The sequence below is a fragment of the Equus caballus genome, chromosome 21 (assembly GCF_041296265.1).
Source record: "Equus caballus isolate H_3958 breed thoroughbred chromosome 21, TB-T2T, whole genome shotgun sequence".
NCBI classification, from domain to species: Eukaryota; Metazoa; Chordata; class Mammalia; order Perissodactyla; family Equidae; genus Equus; species Equus caballus.
The window spans coordinates 28,229,793-28,250,439 of record NC_091704.1 but is presented as its reverse complement, the minus strand read 5'-3'; the positions used below and the strand labels follow the sequence as shown (position 1 = coordinate 28,250,439).

General features: G+C 37.5%; 1 protein-coding gene across 24 annotated transcripts in view; it reads right to left on the bottom strand.

Annotated features, from left to right (window-relative positions):
* Positions 1 to 20,647, bottom strand: part of PDE4D (phosphodiesterase 4D) — a 1,371,041-nt gene that overhangs the window by 465,441 nt on the left and 884,953 nt on the right. Inside the window, exon 1 of one of the 24 annotated variants that reach the window (XM_070245842.1) lies at positions 6,133 to 6,311. The gene's annotated coding sequence lies outside the window, so the exon portion shown is untranslated. 24 annotated transcript variants of the gene reach the window in all.

Here is a 20,647-nt window from a genome sequence, read left to right as displayed (position 1 = left end):
TAAAGCAAAACCAAACAAACATCATTCTTTTATATGCAACTATATTTTAAAACGTCTGGAGTCTTTAAAAATATGGGTATTTTCCTCTGTGAGTTAAATAAGCACAAGATACATATATTGCACTGTTTATAGCTTCATTTTAGTAACTGGAAATACCATTTTACCTACATAATAATTGCTCTATAAAGGTGAAGTTAAAGTGCTGAGACAGCCCAGAGGGTGTAGCTTTTCCTGAGGACCAGGGACAGTGTCCCGGAAGAGCTACTGTTGAGGTAGGTCTTGGATGGTGAGCTTCCAGGGTACAGAATGGGGTTGAAGACTTTCTCCACAAGAGAAACAGTGTGTGCACAAGGGCACCCCATCACAAAGGGGCCTCGTGGGCTTAACCTGCAAGCAATGGAGGTGCACCATGCAGCATTTCCCGAGTTAAGAGGTTTGACTTTATTTGTATGCATGGAGAGCCAATGAGAGTTTCTGGGCTGTGGACTTACACAACCCAATGTCTCGTCAGAAAGATCGGCTTTGGCAATAATGTGAGCTCTGGACTGAATCTCACAGAGACTGTTGTCAGAGAATTCTGGCAATTTCTAATTTGACATAAGGCTGGGCCAAAGCAGGGGTGGGATGGTCTTGAAGGCAAGAACTTGAGAGACATTTGAGCTGGGTTTGAAGGTGATCGTCAAGGGGAAAAAAATAAGAAACAAGGCAGAATCCTGAAGTTCTTATTAAGTATTTCTTAACATAGGCTGTGATGCCTATTTTGCATTAGTTATTCATGTAAACTGTCAAAGGCTAAATAAGACTTTTATACTCAGATGGGGGGTGGGGAGCACTTCACTGCATCCAGCTGGTTCAAAGGATCACTTTTCAGATGACAGGAACAGGTGGAAGGGAGCATCACTGGGAGGCAGAGCAGGTGTGGGGAATGTATTTCCGACGTCATTGGTTTGGGTGTCTGGCCTGGGCACGAGATTTTCAAAAGTTCCCCAGTGATTTACAGCAGGTGAGAACTACTGCTTCAACACACAAGTGAAGGCTTTTTCTGTTTGATAGTGTAGCTTTAACTTTTCATTCTGTTGATTTGCATAACAATCTGTTGTGATGCTAATGAAATGAAACACTTATATATGTACCTCCTAGGGATGATGCAAAAACAAATGAGATGACATGTGCGAAAGTGCACTGAGCTGGTATTTATTTGGGCCCTATTATCAGCACCAGCGTTTCCAAAGTTTCCTCTAGGGAGTAAATGCTTACATATATCACTGGGAAAATTCAACAAAGTAGCATAATTTCTTCACTTTTATCTTTAACATGTAGGGTACAAATTTTTCATACAGACTCTCTCTCTCAAGTTATAGTAAATATAGCCTTTTTATTGACACAAGATGAGCAGATATATTTTTTTAAAGGCATCAGAGGGGATACACATGCAAACTGGAAGTCAACACTCATTTTGGGGGGTTTAACTTTTCTTTATAAAATCTTCCTACAAATGGCAGATCCTATAAATCCTAAAGTCCCTAAGTTGACTTTGCCTTGCACATACTTGATACTCAATAAAGATTTTGTAAATGCCAGCAGAACATGAGCACATGGGAGGTGTTGACATATTATAATATTACATTGTTTGGAGCTTGCTGAAGAAGTCAATTTCTTCCAAGCCTGAAAGAATAATGACTAAAACTTAGCAGCAGGAAAACCTGGGCAGAGAAGTAACTACAATGCTCTTAGAAAACAAATATATTTCTTTAGGACATGGACAAATATAATTTTAAAAATTATTAGGAGAACGAAGCCATAGAGAAAAAGAAGAGAAAAAATGTTGAGAGTCAAAAGAAAGAAACAAAAAAAAAGAGTAAATAGCAAAAGAAAGAGCTCAGTGGATTATATTTTGAAATAATAAGGATACATGACAAAGGAATAGATCATGGAGGTGATCATTTTGGGTACACAAATGTGGAGTATATCAAATACAGATAAAGTTCTATCTGTAGTGTGTGATTAGAAAACGTAGCTTTTACGTACTCCCAAGTTTTTCAACATGAATGTTGGCACTACCCAGGCCAGGGTCTGATTAAGATTTCCCAGTTGTGTGCTTTTATATTTAACTCCTCCTACTTTTTCCTATCTCTTAGATTTCAGCTTTTTTCTGGCACGTTTCTAAGGCCTTTAATCAACTTACCCTTCAGGCTTTTAAAATGAACTTTCTAGGGGCCAGCCCGTGGCCAAGTGGTTAAATTAGCATGCTCTACTTCCGTGGCCCAGGGTTTCACCGCTTTGGATCCTGGGCGTGGACCTAGCACCAATCAAGCCATATTGAGGCAGCATCCCACACAGTAGAACCAGAAGGGCCTACAACTAGAATGTACACCTATGTACTGGGGGACTTTGGGGAGAAAAAAAAAAAGATTGGCAACAGATGTTAGCTCAGGGGCAATCTTTAAAATGAAGTTTCTTTTCTTTTCAATATAAGATTTACCGTGTACCTACTGCAGTGAATGACATTATGGGAAAATACAAATAATTTCGTATTTCTGTATTCTTCGTGAATGAGCTAATCTGTTTACCACCACAAATTTGGGACATCCCACATGAAGTAGGACTTCAGCTGTAAATATACTACTACTCTATATAGTATGTCCAATAAATAGTCGGCATATGAAATGTTTGGTAAGCCGCAATAAAGATCTACCCCCAATTTAAGGAAGCTTATCCTAAATTTACAGAAGACCTAACATAGTTTATTGGATATTTAAATACCTATGTATGTGTATATGTATTCATACACACACATTTACATATTTTACTGAAGGTTAAGACAAAGCCATGATAGGACATGAGGAAGAACTCTGTACTAGCAGGAATACAGCCTGTGTTAGAGAGAATAAGGGTTCTGATGACCTGAAATAGGACAAAGAGCTCAGGAAGAGAAACTGAGACTCCAGAAGATAAGCTTTAACAGTTTTGACCAGCATCCAACCTGCCGTAGCTTTAGTCTACATTATGCATGAGCAGGAATTTTGTATTTCAAATAGAAATACAATTATTAATCAGAAAAAGTTAGAACATCATAAGCATACATTTAATTGTCCACTTAATGGACCAAAACAATGCAGGCATTAAAAATAATACATCATCAGAAATATATCATACCTACTTTCTAAACTTCCTCACTTGGTAACTTGCAAACATTAATGGGATTTCACCATTCTAAATTTTGTCAGTGACAATGCTTGCTCTTAATATTCCTAAAGACTAGTTGAAATTTGTCTGTATATTAATTTCTCTGATAACTTATGATTTTCAAAAATAAAGTAACTTCAAAAATTCCATAATTATGGAAAGAATTTTGGGTAAAAATTTACAGAGTAGTTCATAATTTATATGAGATTTTTCTTCAGTTGTTTATAGTCATGATGTATACATGTAGTTATTCAGTAAATAGGGGGCCCTCAACTTCTTTTTTGACATGACAAAAGAAAGCTTCTAACATTCTAATTTAAATATTTTATTTGAATTATATGCACTGATTTAACCTCACCATAAAATTAAAGAGTTGTATGATAAACATAATTCTTTCTCAAAAGGTGAATATTTATTTTATTCTTTAGCTATTATATTCACTTATTCATTTTGTACTATTGCTGTCACCAAACAACAATTCTATAGTACATATATGTACTCTTTTCTGTTACAGGGAAATGATCCCTAATGAAAATGAGAATAAGAGTATTGGGGTTATACCATTCTAGTTCTCTCATATTTTCCGTTGTTGAAATAAAATACCAACTGAAAGGTAATATGTGTGGTTAGTTGGTTGTATGTTTCATTGAGCAAACCAAATTGCTTTCTAGGATTTCTTAAAGAAAAATTCTGCAGTTCTAAAATGCACTTAGCACTTCAGATTGGCATCAAGAGTAGTGCCCAATCGCTATGGAGTAATCAAGCACTGTAAAGAAAGTTCTTTGGCTTTAGCTTCTCCATGATACAGCAAGCACAAAAAGCATTTATGAGGACAGACTAGCTTATGGGAAGGGCCCCAACCACGTGGGCTCCAGGCCTGCCTTATATTTCCAACAGTTTATTGGTCATCTCTACTGAGACAACCACAGACTTCTCAGACCCAGCATGTCCAAATGGAACTTATCATTTCACCCTAAAAGCTGCTACTCCTGTGCCCCCAGCTCAATGAATGGCCTACTAGTTGCTCAAGGTGCTTCCCTCTCCCTTGCTTCCACATCTAATGAATCACCAGGTCGCACTGAATCTACTTCCTAAATAGCTATTTTCTAAATTTTTTCATGTCTCTTCATCCTCCCCTTGCTGCTCGTCCAAACTATGAATACGTGTTGTCTGAATTATTTTAATAGTGTCTCCACTGGTCTCCCTTCCTCCAGCATTGTGCTTCCCCAAGCCAGTCTCCATGGTATGGCCAAACCCTACAACCTAAATAAAGGCTTCCCATTTTGTTGGAATAAATTCCAGAATCCTGAGCACGGCTAGCAACGTTCTTTGTTTTCTGTTCTTGCATTATTCCGCAGCTTCATCTCCTACCTCTCTGCAGAGAAACAGGTGCGCAGGTGCGCAGCCACCACCTGCCCTCCAATCTCCACCAGATGGAGCCATGTTCAGTCACGTGATGGTGCTGGGAACTCTGCCTGCCATTGCTTCATCTGGCTAACTTCTACTCAGCCTGTAGGTTCTAGTGCCTCTTCCATGAACCATTCCTGGCCACCCCAAGCCCATATCTTCAAGTCCAGGAGAGTTACTCTTATAGCATCCTATACTCTGCCTCATTCAGAAAGTTACTACACTTCTTTGTAATTGCTTATCACTTATCTAGCTTTACCATTGAACCTCTGGCTTCACAAGAACCAAAGCTGTGGCTGTCTTGTTCAGTTGTACAACCCTGGTACATTACAGTGAGAAGTCCATGGTAGTGTCCCACAAATCTTTGTTAAATGAATGAATCCAAATGGAGTTATGTACAAAGGTCACAGAGTCAGATTTCTGTTACGCCCTTAGCTATCCCGTCAAAGTACTGCAGGAAACAGCACATGATAATTAGCTGTAGGCTGTTATAAAGTTACCTCCCCGCTATATAGTTTTACCACCCCCCCACCCCCAAATTCCAATCATTAGCTACATATAAATCTATTTGACTTTACTTCTTTCAGCCATGGTAAGAACTGTAGCAACCATCATTATATTTAAGAAAACTGAATTACTAATATCAGTCTACCCATTTCTCTAAGAAAATGAAATTACTTCTCTACAGAATTAAAACACCATTTCCTTGAACTTGATGAAGAAGCCAATTCTCTTTTGTGTTTCCTGCCTCCAAAAAGAATACGTGTCTAGACAGAATATTAGTGAAGTTTTTCCATGAGATCCCTTTTCCACGAGAACAAACTCCATTATTCCCCCAGAACCACATAAATAGCTCACTCTCTGCTTACCTCTTAATTTCAAAAACAAACAAACAAAAACTTGGTGAAAGGAATTCTAGCCCATTTTCCAAACATAAAATTCTGCTTAAAAAAAAAAAACACTATGGATATATATATATCCTTCTCGAAATTTCTAAATATGGTCATAATTCATTTTAAGTGGTGCTGAACCAGTTGAGTTATTCTCCGTTTGCCTTCTGGTATTCTTTGCATTAATGGTTCAGACTTGAGCACATCAGAATCTCCTGAAAGCCTTTTTAAAATGCAGATTGCTGGGCCCACTCCCAGAGTTTCTGATTCATTAGGCTTGAGCCTGGACCAGAGAATTTGTATTTCTAGTAAGTTCCCAAGGAAAATCGATGCTGCTGGTCTGGGGACTCCACTTTGAGATGTAACTCATACATACAACTGACCGTAGAGAAGCACATTTTGTCCGTGTGTATGTAGCTACATCATGACATTTTGACATGTACTATCCCACTATCCCCACTTTTAATTTTCAGTCATCAGTATGTAACTCAGTCTTGCTGCCCAAATACGTGAAGCATGTACTCAAAGCTGAAACGTTAATAGCACAATGGTACATCACCTTCTTATAAAGAAAAGAAAGAGGTCTCTTTCTGCAGGTTTAAAACATCAAATGGAAAACAACCCAAAGATTGCTCCAAGGAGGTTTTACCTTCAACAGCAAACATGTAGGTTTTGCCTCAATTGTGATTTCTTTGTTCAGGAGCCAAGCTGGCAATTAAGCTGGCACAAGGAGTAGGAGCCATTCGTTTAAGGTGATGATAGCATAGCCCTTTGTAAACTCTGGAACAATGAGGGCCCACACATAAGCTCATTCCAAGTTCTAGTTCCTTCTCTCTTCTTGCTCCCTCAATAGTGGCTGCTCATTCTGAATTCTCAGAGCGAAAGGAAAGGAAAGCCTTTCGATCGTGTCATGTCTTCCCCCATTTAAACCATTTAGAGCCGTAACTTATGGGAGCAATCTTAAATAGTCCCATTTAAACACTGCAGAACTAACTGTGAAGGCCACTGACAAAATCGCACTCGTGGAATCTCTTTGCTCCAAAGGCTTTCCATTACTCTAGGTTTCTCTGCAGTACTGTGCTGAGAAGGGCAAGTTGAAAACCACATCTGGAGTCCGGCTTGGTAGGAGGTTCATTTTTGTCTTGTAGACTCATTATTTCAATCTTCTTAGAAAGAAGAAATGTAATAGGAAGATTTAATTCCCATCAGTTCTGGCATAAGCTGAGTTTCATAAAGGGTCTCAGAACTTAAAGAAAGTGATGCCCTTCCTAATGGCTCCTGAGGAAATCAGGCACACTCTGCTCTGACCATTACAAGGTAAGGCAATAAGTTCCCACTCTTCTTGAAGGTTCTTATAGAGTGAGAACTCTGTTTGTCTTGTTCACTGCTTTAACCCTAGAATTGAAAATTGTGCCCCCCCAAAAAAACGTACTTAATATATAACATTTATTGCCTGACCAGCTCTCACTATAAGCATTTATAGGTGATGCTCAATAAAATTTAAAGAAGTATAACCTGACACCAAGATTCAAAAATTAAATGTTATCAAAACAGTGATTGCTTCTACAAATGAAGGAAATGAATCATAAGATATCTTATTAGAATGTAACTTCTTCTAACCCCCTGTCTACAAATATATCCATCACCAGACTTCTGGCAAGTAAATACACATTTACATTTCAGGACTGAAATCCCTGGTTTTATGCTCAGACAATGCTCAGACTAGTAAAATATTTTTCACTCAAATTGTCTGCCAGTTTATAAATGGAGAGGAATTCCCCATGAGACACCCCCTTTATATAGGGAATACAGTTTTGGCTAAACACTTTCTCAGAATTGTGTAGGAAGGGCATATAATTATTAGTTAGACCATTTTGATTGCCATTTCTTTTTCACACCAATGGTTTCCTCAAAGCTTCTTCTCCATTTTGCAGTTGTCTCAGCTTATAGAGCTTTACAGCCCATCCAGCTGAATCTACTCCCTGCAGCCTCAGCCTATCTGAGTTCACAAAAGAATCCTGCCATAGGGGGATCCATTATAAGAACTTCAGCTACAACTAGGTCATGCCACTCAGATCTGGATCTAGAGGTCAGCCACGACTGCTGGCTCTTGCATAATCTACTCTTCTTCCCAGATTACTCAACCCCTGAGGTCTACCTCATGGACGCTAGACCGTGCGTCAGAAGTCCGAATTAGGAAAGCCTCCCAACGCAATGCCTTATTGTCCCTTCTAGCTTTGAATCTCCTGGAATGCAAGACAGCCTAATCCAAGCCAGGCTCTCCTATGCCCTTTCGACGCTCTTCCTCTAATGAATCACAAGACCTGCCTCTGGGGACAAGCCAATTCTCTCAGGGCTCTTCCAGCACCTGAATTCTACTTTTTTCTGCCAAGTTCTGATTTCTTGCTCAGCACTTGTTGCCGAAATCCCACTGAATCCCGCATTGGCGCCCTAAGTCCTGGTAAGGTACGATTTGGCTGCCTTAAGTTGAGTCTCAGAACTCAAGGTATAACAATGACTAGTCATCCACCATCCAACAAGCACACTGTACAGAGGATAGAAACTGGGGTAGAAGAAAGACACGGAAGAGGTCCTCGGTACCGAAACATATTTCCGCATAATAGTATAATTGGTGAATTCTCATATCCATGAGGATCAAATTGATGTACTATTTTAGCACTCCCACAAGAATTCTCCTACACCATTTCTACACAGAATTTCATTTTATGGAAAAGTTCCATGATTTTTAAGATACCATTTCATCTCCCCATGCCAAGTAGTTTCAGATTTTAAGAATTATAAAATGCACTCATCAAAGAATTTTGGCACACCATGTGCTATGTATTACGTGTTTATATATTTTAAAAATCCTGAACAAATCTCTCTTGAGGTTCTGTTTAAAATGCAGTGACAAGCACAGTCAAGTATGAAAAGAAACCAGAACATAAACTCACGGAAGACCAGCACCCACCCCGCAGGTGCTATAACTGGAAATTTTGTTGAAATTACTTTGAAAATTAGTTATTCAGTATCTAAAACAAAGGCAGGATGCAATATTTCCTTCTCCTGGACAACACTAAAACCTCGGAAATGAAATGTCCAAACCTCTTGTAGAAATAAAAATCTATTGAGAAGAGCAGCCCAGAAAGCATTAATGCAATCAGTCTGCATGCTGCCAGCTAATTTACAATCCATGACAGGCAAAGCCAAGTGAGAGTTATTTACGTTTGTTCTTCTGGTAGAATAGAAGGGATGAGAGTGAAAAGGATCTGCTGAATCAGACCCTGTTTGACTGAGGAGTGACAGAGGAGTTTTCTTCAATTAATAGCCAGCTGCATAACTTGAGCTAATGCCAGCTGGGCTTTCGTCATGAAGCGCCACAAAAATAAATTATTCTGTACTCAGGTGCTGGCTGTGATCAGTGAATTAATCCATCCAAAGCTGGAGGAGGGAGAGGGCCAGGCATGTTACCATACCTGAGTTTTATGAGCATATTTTGGCAACTGTTTTGAGGCTATTGAGTTAATACTAATTGTTAAAATGTCCAAATGGATCCATATAGGCTCAAATGCTGGTCTTGTTTGTTGGTTTGGTTTTGTCTTTGCTGAGGAAGATTCTCCCTGAGCTACCATCTGCTGCCAATCTTCCTCTTTGTGGTATGTGAGCCACCTTCACAGCATTGCCACTAACAGACGAGTGGTATAGGTCTGAGCCTGGGAAATGAACCCGGGCTGCCGAAGCAGAGAGCGCCAAACATAACCACTAGGCACCGGGGCTGGCCCTCAAATACTGGTTTGAATGAACACATTTTTAGAAGGAAGGAACCAAAGACAGTAGAAATGGTCTCATCAAGATCATGTTGATTTCTTTCACAGATTAGTACAATTCATATTCCTATTTAAGTTTTATGGTCAAGGGCGGAGTAAGCAAAAAGAGTTTTATTAAGGACATCCACATGAAGGAATTCTCAAGGGGGAAAAATGATGGCTCCAATGACATAAGAGGAATCTAGGATAGGTTTATAGAAGGCAAATGCCTGCTAGTACATTCAGAAGAGATTAACAGCCCCAGCTGCTAGGACTTTTCTAGCGAGGTGCCTGTCCTGGTGGTCACAAGTCCATGTGTCTTCTGGCTGCCTAGCCACATTCCTGTCTGTCTGGATGGAAGAGCGCCCATCCACAAGCCAGACCTTTTCATTATGGGAAAGTTTCTGAGGTTCCATGTGTCAGGCAACCTTTGCTTACCCGTCACTTCCTGTAAACACTTCTACTATGGGGATTTCTTACAGAAAAACCCACTTGAAAGCACCTAACCAAAGAAATGAGGGTCAGAAAAACAGGAGCCACATCGAAATCTAGGTATGAAGTACACAGACATAAAATAAGCCCTCCAAATGAGGAAGCAGTAGCAGCTTGACCTGCAAATTCTTTGCTATCTGTTTGCTTCCTCGATTTTCAAACTGTAGCCCTAGAAATATAAACACACAATTCTAAACATTTACAGGCCTGCGGCAGCAAAATACCATAAGCCAGCTTCATAACTGGGGCATGCAGACCATAAATCCTGCAGTGTCGGGAGGGGAGGTGTGGAAATGGACCGTCACCATTCAGCATCCTGCACCAAAGAAAACAGGGCACAAGGAAGAGGCAATTGGCAGCCCATTCCTGGATTCTTTCATTCATTGAAGAAGGATCTCAAGGATTGAATTACCCAGTTGACGCTAGTTCCACCCATGCCAGAGAGCAAAAGTTACAAGCCTGCCAAAGGCCACTGTTGCTTTGGATTTAGGCAGAACGGCTTGGTCTCGAGTGTGGACAGAGAGGAGGCCTGTATGGAGGTGTGACGGGAAAGGGGCTCCTCCCAAGTCTGACAGGAGCGCTCCAATTCTGACATGGAATTTAGAGAAGGAATCAGGGGACAACAATCACAGGATTTGATTCCTTAAATCTGTCAGCATGAGAGATGAACCTAATTTGGCCACGTGAGACGGATGAGAAACAGTCTTTGCTGCTGGCAACACAGAAAGGAAAGGGCAAAACAAAAAACCCATCATTACTGGTTACATTCGGAGCACCGGAGAGAGATGCCTACAATCACAGGGCACCTTGTTCCATTATGGTTAGTTAGTCTGGGCGATCCTAAGCTATTCAGTGAAACTTCTCCACAGTGAGTACTCGGGGGAGGTGAGCCATTAGGAAGCTGAATTAACGAGTGCTTTTTTAGATGCCATATGTAGTGTCAACAGGTGCCCTACATGTTACCCCTTCCACATCAGCCCGTTATAGGCAGAATTTCTAGGTATGAGCAATGTTTCCCGAGTCTTAGTTTACTTCTTTCAACAAACTGACTCATTTAACAAGAAGCACTTTAGTTTACTTTTCAGCACTCTCTATGTCACAGGCAAATGTATGAATGGAAACAGAAAATTTTGAACATTAACGTTTAAGAGCTTTGTTTTGTTTTTGTAATCTTTGTTATGGAGTAGACACAGCCTCTGTTTCCATCCTTGGGATCGATGATACATACAGATGTATTAACGGATACAAAGGGATGTTTATGAACTACATATATTCTTACCTCTTTCATTCAGGGACCGATTATCTAATTGGTGATTCATCGTTTCTTTCATCTTTTCCTTTTGACATGCTCTTAATGAGAAAAATGGAGTGATAGAATTGGAAACCTTTGTGCAAAAATCATGTCCCAGGCTCAATGCTGGATAACTCTTATACATTTTCCTCTTTAAACCTAACAGCCTTCTGAGGTTAATATCCAATTACATACAGAGCAAAAGAAGCTCCATGGTAAAGAGACATGCCAAAACATCACTTCCCCCAAGAAAGTTTACTTGATGGAATAACCTAGTTTAAGAGATGCTCATATACCCTTGCTTTATCCCTGCATTTTCCATCATTCTTTTCAAAAGCTTTGCATTTGCCTGTCTTCCTTTTAAACGTGATTCCCTTGAAGGTAGGGACTGCATGTCATTCATCTTTTCCCCCTCCATGCCTTGAACAGTGCTTGGCACCTGATGGCCAGAAATGTCAGGAACAAATGTAAGCCATGCAGCCAGTAAGCAAGAGCACTGGGTTTTCAATCAAGAAATGTCTGCTTCCAACACCTATCAAGTAGAAAATGCTGGAGCTTATCAGTGATGTTAGACAGAAGAATGGATGTTGAGATTAGTTTACCAGTTTCATTCCAGATAGTTCACAACCAAGAGGTTCTCAAGAAATACTTGTTGACAGAATTTATGTACCCAAGTTAGCTCTGTTTTCCCAAACCATAGATAACTGGGAAGAAAGATTCAGATAAAACTCAGCCTCAATGGAAGGCACAGGAGTTTTCATTAAACATATGAATGAGCATTTATTTTGTTAAGTGACAGAGTGGCTTTTCACCTGTATTATAGGAAAATACTCCAACATCAATTTTACTTCGAAGAACTATATTGAGTAAAACCCTAATGGCTCTCTGCATGAAAAATTCTAGTTTTCCCATACTATACAAATTCACAATGTAAATATAATCATGATGGCATTTCTTTTCACAGCATCAGTCACATAAAAACACAAACCTTTGAAGAACAAGGATTTTGACAAACTAGAAAAATAGCTTTAAATCCTGTGAAAAGAAGCTGCAGGCACAAAACCTGAGAGCGGTTTTCAGGGTTAGCTTTGCCAACGCAGCCTCATACCAGTTTATACCAGCTCCCTTGCCAAACCCTATTTAACAATAAAAACACATTTAAACTAAAAAGATGAACAGTAGGCAGAAAACAGTTGTTTGGCTTAAAATGTAACCAATTTAGCTATGACAGGGCCAACATAGCTTCTCCATTAAGCATGATGGGTACCTTGCCCAAGGCCCATAATATTTGTAGAAGCCCTCAAAAACATTTTAATTTCTTTTAAAATCAGAAAAAAATGAATATAATCCATTTTAGATTATACTTCTCTTTATATCAACGCAGTTGTAAAGTGTAATTTTTAGTATTTTTTTATGGAAGAAGAGATCCACAAAGCCAAAAGTGCACAGAGCCCGCAAAAGTCATAGGAGGGCTCTGAGCTATGCAGTTTTTCATTGTTATAAATTTGCTATGGCATTACTATTTTTTGGGATGCTAAGGACACATTAATGTTGTATGCCTTTCATTTCGTCTCTCCCACCACAAAAACCAAGCTCTCAAAAAACACTGAAAATCCTTATCACATGGAAAAGAAAAATCTTACCATACGGGTTGGATATGGATAGGATATCAATGGATATCAACGACAAATCCAATTCAACGGGGCCACGAAAGAAAAGGACTTCCTAAGAAAGCTTTCCTTTTCCCTATCTCACATCTTTTACCATTTCTAAGCAACAACTTAGAAACAATCACAGTTTCAGAGGAATGAAGAAAGATGAACTAGTAAAACATTGTGGCTTAATAAAAACACTAATTCAGAAATGCTTACCCACAAAGTTTTTTTTCATTAACACTGAATTGATTCAATTGAGTAATTCCTAAGTCTAGGTGGATACTTTGGAACATGGTCATGCCAAACTACTGAGCTAGTACTAAATTAGTAACCTAAACTAAGTGAGTACTCAGTTAGTAAAAAGGCTGGCATCAAAGCTAATATCAGGAATGTCTTTCTCAGATGGTACAGCATAACCAGCAGCACTGGTTCATGTAGCCATTGTGTTTTCACACCAACCAGACTGTACTTTGATTTCCTGATACCTCTTCTTGGGAGTTACTTCTATGTTCATCCATTAATAGGATGTTGACTTATATATAATCTCACTGTATTTATCCATGACCCTTAAAATTTTTTATAGGAAAGAGAAGTAGTAGTATATCCACAATTCAAATTCCAGTATTTGAAACAGAAGATTTTAGGATTTCTAGTCTATTCTAAGCAGTCTCTTTAAAAATACGTAAAACAGAATTAGAATTTTACACCTTGCCTACATAACATATGATTAATAAGGCAGAAAGAGCTAAGAAGATAGAATTATTAAATTGTATAAGAAGAAAATAAGTAATTACAACCCTAAGTAAACATTTCCTTTTCACACAGCTAAAATTTAGCCTTTTTTAAAAAATTTTTATCTCCTTTCCACTAAGTTAGGAATAATATCTCACTTATCATGTAGGTAGACCTGGAAGAGATAGCTTGCCACTGAAAATAAAGCAAAAGGTCATTGTTTCACTTTCAAAACATAATTTTCATAATTAGGCTGTTAAATATATGGTCATCTGATATTATAAGAAAGTAGAACATTAAAAGATTTAGAAATTCTGCCTCATCATAATGAGAAATTCTTTAAACATTATTTATTTTTCTGGTTACAATACATCTCTGCATACTTGTCATGCATCCTTCCCTTCTTATACTGATAACAGAAAGCAAATTTTCTGTTGGAAAACCCACCTATGAAGGATGGGGCTGACCTCCATGACTGGGATGCACAGAGGCTGGTCAGTCACATGATTGATTCAAGGCTGGCATTTAATCCAGGTCCACCCATTTCAAGTCAGCTCTGAGTCTTCCCTGGAACCACTGGGAAATATATGCTCTCATTCCACTGGAATTACTCCAGGCCGAATTACGCCTGGAGCTGCCTTAGCTTTCTTTGCCACCACAATGGAAAAGCCTGGGAAAGACAGCAATGCAGAGGGGGAGACAGAAAGAGACTAATGGCCTAATCACACCACAAGAACACATGGAGCAACCCCTGCACCCATGAAAACCAGCTGCACTTCTTGCCTTTTCCAGTTTCAAGATCCCATAAACTGCCATTGTGTTTGTTTAAACTGGTTTAAATTTAGTTGCTGTTGTTTGCAACTAATGGGGGAGAAAATTCTGACTAAGGGGCTATTTCACCACATGGATCTTTTCAACATTAAGGAATGTAACAGAACTCTTGATCTCATGCAAGTCCACTCTTGCTCACTTACCCCTCTCTTGGCTGCCTTTGTATCTGACTGACAATAGGAGAATCCAGTTGCTTCTTGTGGCACCATTGGGGTAAATTCATTCATTCATTCATTCAACAATGCTTACTGTACACCTATGATGTGCCAGGCATCTGCTGAAGATTCGTAGTTGAACAAGACAGACAAATGGTCTACTTTTATAAAATTTACAGTCTAGTGGGAGGATGTCAACACATAAAAAATAAAGAGACAGACCATGTAAATATGTTGGATAGCTACATGTGCTACAGAGCAAAATAGCGCAGGAAAAAGAACTGAGAATATCTGGGCTTAATGATGGATTCTGTTTTGTTTTGTTTTGTTGTTTTTTAAATAGATGGTCAGGGAAGCTCTCATGACGAAAATGATATTTGAGCAAAGATCTAAAGAAAGTGAGTTCCTCACTGAGGAAGGTATGTGTCCTGGAACAGAGTAGAGGAATGCTCAACTCAGTTGGGTGTATGACAAATTTTCCTTATAGGAGTTTACCTATTTACACAAGGGAGAAACGCCCATCAAGCCCCACTAGAACCTTTTGCTGCTAGCTCTCTTAGGGAACGGGCATATTTGCTTTGTTTCACTGGGCAAACAGAAGTATGAGTTAGGATGGCTGTAGGTTCCATGAATCATTATTGTTTTCAGCCTGCACTCTTGGCTGTAAAGGCTGTGATGTGAATTGCTGACTAATTTTATAAAGCACCTGGGGCTCCTCAGGGCAAAGGCACTATGTCAACACCAACATTAAATAAATAGCAATAATTGGCCAAATCCTCTGGTGGTATAAGGCAAATAAAATATGTTCCCTCTTGGAAGTTCATGACGTCTGCCAGGTTTACCGCTTGGCAACCTGGATTAAGCAAGAATGAGGCAAAGCATTTTTAGAAAGCCACTTTTGCTACCATTGAATGTGGCCTTCAAACAACCACTGTGAAATGTGGAGTATTTAACAGCAAATTAAAACTGAGTATGTTTTTGATTTCGCTATCTCAATCAGGTACTGAATAACCACTCGAAACATTATTCCTTATCCTGTTCCAGGCAATTTCACTATTAGTCAGAAATAAGAGGAAAACGATATTCATTAGATAATAAAAGCAGAATCATTTTCCACCAATTTCTGAAGCACACGTAAATTTTTATTTAATAAAAGGACTTTTGAGCATTGCATTTCTTACAATTTCTCAACATGCATTTTGATTAAAGAAACTTTCCAAAACCAAGAATGGTTTGTAGGGTTCCAAGTGGTAGATGAAACTCTAAAATCTATATACAACATATTATATTAATAAGATTTCTTTGTGTTTCTAAGAACTCTATAGGGAACGTACCTCATTTCAACCTAACTCTTTACATACTCCACCCTATTCCACACCAAAATGGGCATTTGTAAGAGAGAAAGCACTATATATATATATATATATAATTCATAAACAAATATCAGGATTTGAATTTTAACTAAAACAAAGGATAGCTCAAGATGAATCTAGTTTTACTCTATTAACTCCAAAGTTCAATGGAAAAAAAATTCACCATTTTTTCAATTATTATTTATCACTACTATTATTAATTATCACTACTCTTAGAAATATGAGAGATTTTTGCTGAAAGATTTTCGGACTCTTCTAGTATGACTCCTTTATTTCACAGATGAAGAGACTGTCCCAGAGAGGTTGCTTGGCTAGGAATATAAAAATCAACTATAATACTTTGAGCCACAGGTAGTATTTTGGGATATCCCTCCAGACGTCTTCCTATGAATTACTATATATATATATGTACATATATTTCTTATTTGTAAAAATGGTCTCATTTTATGTATCGTTTGTATATTTATCATGTTAAAAACTATCCTTGTACATCAGTATTCCATCACATGCATGTACCTTGATATATTAAACTACTCCCTATTGCTGGATATTTGGTTCATTTTTAATTTTCAACTACAACAAACAATGATGTAGCTAAATCTTTTCTAGGATGAATTCTTAGAAGAGAAACTGCTGGCTCATAGAGTATGAATTTTTTTTAAGGTTTTGACAATTATTATTGAATTGCCTTCTAGAATGGCAATTCAAATTTTCATTTTCACTACTAGTGAATGAGAATGTCCCAACTTGAATCAATATTTGGTATTATCTGGCTTTGCTTTTTAATCTTTAACACTTTGATTAGAAAAAACGTTTGCCCACTGTTGTTTTATTTACATTTCTTTATGTTTGGGCTTTTATTCATGTAACTGGAAAATTGTGTTTCTTTTCTTATGAATTAATTATGTGTTGGTTTTTCTGTAAGGACGGTCATCTTTATTGTTATTGATTTTCTAAGGATTTTTTAACACATTAAAGTTAACGCTCTTTGGCAACACTGGAAATGGATTCCCTGGTTTGTCATCTGCCTTTACATTTTATTTATGGTGCCTTTTGTTGTGCAGAAATATTTGATTTTTAATGTACATATATCTATCAAAAATTTTCCTCACGTTTTCTAGCTCTGGTATATGCTTAGAAATATTCCCCACTTTGAAATTAAATATTCGCCTACATTTTATTATAGTAATTTTAACTAAATTAATTTGCAGTTATCACATTAATAAAAGTACATATTAAGAAATAGTATTTTCATTTTATTTTAATCAAAACCTCACCTAATATACATTTTCATGTAAGGTGTAAGGAAGGAAGTCACGTTTACATTATTTTCCCAAATAACTAGCTATTGCTTCAACATCATTTATGAAATAACCATCCCTTTTCTCAGTTAATAAAATGCCACTTTACGCGTACAGTGTCTATGTATATGTATATCTATATGTATGAATATATCTGTGTATACACAAACAAACACACACATACACGAGTCTTATTTGGAATCTAGAGTATTTTCGAATGATCTTTATCTGAACCACTGTCCTAATTCTTACAGTTTTTATAACACGCTATAATTTCTGGCATGATGAGTTCTCCATCCCTCTACCCTTCACCCATTGTGCTTCTTGTCAAGTTTTTCTTGGCTTTCTCATATATTTATTCCTTTAGATGAAATTTTGAAACATTTCACCAAAATGAAAAATAATATCTCACTGGTATTAAGTGTAACTGAATAAATTATGTAGATTAATGGGTAAGAACTGAGATTTTTAGCATATTAAATAGGTCTTCCCAAGGCATAGTGACTAAGAGTGAAGTTCAGAAAGAGTCTGCATGCAGATTCAAATCCTAGCTTCAGCTCTTACCAGCTCTATGAATTTGGGCAAGTGGCTTAATTTCTCGGAATAGTTATCAAATTTATAAAACTGAGATGATAACACTAGCTACTTCATAGGATTGTATAAAATTAACAGATGATTTAATTTGCAACGTGGAAGGCACTTAAATGCTTAATTAGTATGAGATATTATTATGATGTCTCTAAAGTTTTCTTTAGTTAAGATTTTTTGTTTTCTTCATTAAAAAAAAAAAACCCTTCTGATTTCTTATTATTTTCATTCGTAGGTATAGCATGTTTTGGTGACTAACATCTTGTGCGATTTAAAAGGTTTTTTCCATTATAATTTCTAACTGATTATTACTCTTTTATACAAAAGCTAATGATTTTCTCACATGTATTTTGAGTTTGGCCACCTTACTGAATCTCTACATTATTTCTAATAATCTTTCAACTAATTTCTTTGGCTCTTCCATGCAAATACCCAAATAGTTATAAAATCACTTTCCACTTTAATTTTATATGTAACCAGGATTTCCCAAATACTATTACATAAAACTACTTTAATAGTACATGATCGTGCTTATAATTAAGCTAATTTTAATAGAAATGACTCCATTTAAAAATCTGTTTGGCCACTGAGATAGACACTATATTCTGAGGCTGCTATTTCACTTATGGCTTTTTTTTAAACAATGAACAGATATTAAATCCTGGTCAAATGCCATTCTGATATCTGTCATTACAAGCCTCTTGTGCTCTCTTTCAACCTATTTTATGGTAGATTCCCTCATAATGAACCATGTGTGCATTTATGGAATCAACTTTATTTGATGCGAGCATGAATCTTTTAACCAATGCAGGATTTAATTTACTAATATTGTACTTAGAATTTTATTTATTTCTTCAATAGTAAGATTGGTTGAGGAATTTCCTATTGCAGTTAGGTCTACTTGACACAATGAATTATGAAGTTGATTTTATTTTCAGAAATTCTAGAAAAATTTAAATAATACACTGACTATTCTTAAAAGTTTGCAAAACACTTTCAAAGAAATTCTCTGAGCCTGACGTCTTTTGCAGGTCTTTTTTAAAAGCAATGTTTCCATTTTTTTTCCAACAGATATTGCTTTATCAAGGTTATGTACTCCAATCTGTGTCAATTTTGGAAATATATATATATACACACACACAAATTATTCTTTTTTTTATAGAAAGGCATCATTTAATCAATATTTTTTGGTAAATATTATTCTCATATACAATAAATAAAATCCTCTCTTTTTATATGTGTATATGCATGTATATATGTAACTGTTCCACCAACTGTTAGGTATGACTGCTGTCTCATTTTCTCTCACCACAGAAAACTGAGAAAGACATTTTAGGAAGGGAGAAATAAAGCATCCTCTCTCAAGTTTTCACTGTCTCCCAAGAGAAACACTATCATCTCATAGACAGGTCTCCATGCCAACAGTGTACACCTCTGTGATTGTTTTTCCTAATCACCAGGGAGTAATTTTCCACTTTCAGCTTGAAAAGAGTGAGCAGGGCTCTCCTGCCTCATAATCTACCTGCAAAGTGATTTAATAAATGTTTCACAAATTAAAAAACAGTATGCTAGTCCCCCCCTTATCCATGGGCGATACGTTTCAGGACCCCCAGTGGATACCTTAACCACAGAGAGTACCGAATCCTATATACAATGTTTTTTCTTATACATACATACCTATGATAAAGTTTAATTTATCAGTTAGGCACACTAAGAGATTAACAACCATAATTAATAATAAAATAAAACAATTATAACAATATACTGTAATAAATGTCACCACAGATCTTAGCAACCTCAGCATATGACGTTTTTCTTTTCTTAGTAAATCCAGCTTCTCTTTGGCATTTCTGAATTGCCAGCACCACTACTCTTGTGTTTTGGGGCCATCATTAAGTAAAATAAGGGTTACTTGAACACAAGGTCTGTGAGCAAAGGAGAGCTGACATTGCTTCCATCTCCTACATGCCAGGCATCAGGGTCAATGAGTTCTTCATAGGAACTATCTCATTACATTTTCACAACCATCTTGCAGAATTATTATTACTGTCCCCATTTTTGGGATGAGGAAGCTGAGTCTCAGATCCCAAGATTGTAGAGTTAGTAAGTGACAATTAACAAGGCCAAAGTCCATGCTCTTTACATTGTACCACTGTTTCAAGTTTGACTCAACTTGTGTCTGAGAATAGTGGCTAACTTGTTAGCTACTTAGAACATAGCAGGCACTATTCCAAGTGCTTTACGTTCAGCAGCATCTTCTTGAATCATCACAAGAACCTCACAAAATAGGGACCATGATTATTGCCCTCCACCCCGACTTCATAGAGAAGGAAACGGAGACTTGGAGAAGTTGACCTGCCCCAGGTTAGACAGCTGGTGAGTGACGGGGCCAGAATATACACCCAGACTATTTAATTTCAGATTCTAAACTTTTACTCACTATACTTTCAGAAATGTCTACCAAGAAAGAGGGCTGAATTTAGAGAACGATATTTATAAATTCTAAACAAATATGAATAAATTAGCATTCAGAAGAGAAGGCTATGACTTTTAATTCTATGATGGGCAGTTTTCCTTAGATGTCAACTATTCTGAATCTCCACTGAGGAAGGAACACAAGGAAAGACAAGTGAAATTGTGACAGGAAAGTTAGTCATGATACAACGGTAGACATCTAAGTCAGAAGCAGGTCTTGCTCTTCCAGAAGAGGTCATATATGGTTGACTACAGAGACATTAGGACTCCCTTTCTATGTTCAACACAGTAACTTAGAAGGATGCAGTAAAAATAATAAAAAATAAAGGGTAAATACCTGTCTGAATAAATGTGTTTCCATTCTAACCATCTGAAGGACGAGAGGTGTAAGAAGACGAAACACACAGGGCAAAGGTAAATTTATTTATGGAAAAGTATAGGGAAAAAGAACAGAAGGAAACGGTG